Consider the following 291-nt stretch of genomic DNA (forward strand, 5'->3'; position numbering starts at 1 on the left):
TACAGTGATAATGGTGGAGAGTATTCTGGACCATTTGATGCTTATTGCAAAGAGCATGGAATAAGGCATCAGTTCACGCCACCTAAGACTCCACAGTTGAATGGGTTGGCTGAAAGGATGAACATGACGATTGTCGAGAGGATGAGATGTTTGATCTCACAGTCAGGCTTATCGATGACTTTATGGGGAGAAGCTTTGAACACGGTGGTTCATGTGCTGAATTTGTCATCGAGTGCTCCACTGGATGGTGATATTCCAGAGAGGGTTTGGACTGGTAAGGATGTCTCTTAC

This window comes from Brassica oleracea, chromosome C7 (assembly GCF_000695525.1).
Source record: "Brassica oleracea var. oleracea cultivar TO1000 chromosome C7, BOL, whole genome shotgun sequence".
Lineage (NCBI taxonomy): Eukaryota > Viridiplantae > Streptophyta > Magnoliopsida > Brassicales > Brassicaceae > Brassica > Brassica oleracea.